Genomic DNA, 676 nt, shown 5'->3' on the forward strand with positions numbered 1-676 from the left:
ATCCAAATGCTCTCTAGCAAACTTTAGACGGGCCTGGACATGTACTGGCTTAAGCAGGGGGACACGTCTGTCACTGCAGGATTTGAGTCCCTGGCGGTGCAGTGTGTTACTGATGGTAGCCTTTGTTACTTTGGTCCCAGCTCTCTGCAGGTCATTCACTAGGTCCTCCCGTGTGGTTCTGGGATTTTTGCTCACAGTTCTTGTGATCATTTTGACCCCACGGGGTGAGATCTTGCGTGGAGCCCCAGATCGCGGGAGATTATCAGTGGTCTTGTATGTCTTCCATTTTTTAATAATTGCTCCCACAGTTGATTTCTTCACACTAAGCTGCTTACCTATTGCAGATTCAGTCTTTCCAGCCTGGTGCAGGTCTACAATTTTGTTTCTGGTGTCCTTTGACAGCTCTTTGGTCTTGGCCATGGTGGAGTTTGGAGTGTGACTGTTTGAGGTTGTGGACAGGTGTCTTTTATACTGATAACAAGTTCAAACAGATGCCATTAATACAGGTAACGAGTGGAGGACAGAGGAGCCTCTTAAAGAAGAAGTTACAGGTCTGTGAGAGCCAGAAATCTTGCTTGTTTGTAGGTGACCAAATACTTATTTTACCGAGGAAATTACCAATTAATTCTTTAAAAATCCACAATGTGATTTTCTGGATTTTTTTTTTCCTCATTTT

The sequence above is a fragment of the Sinocyclocheilus grahami genome, unplaced genomic scaffold (genome assembly GCF_001515645.1).
Source record: "Sinocyclocheilus grahami isolate Dianchi unplaced genomic scaffold, SAMN03320097.WGS_v1.1 scaffold268.1, whole genome shotgun sequence".
Classification (NCBI taxonomy): domain Eukaryota; kingdom Metazoa; phylum Chordata; class Actinopteri; order Cypriniformes; family Cyprinidae; genus Sinocyclocheilus; species Sinocyclocheilus grahami.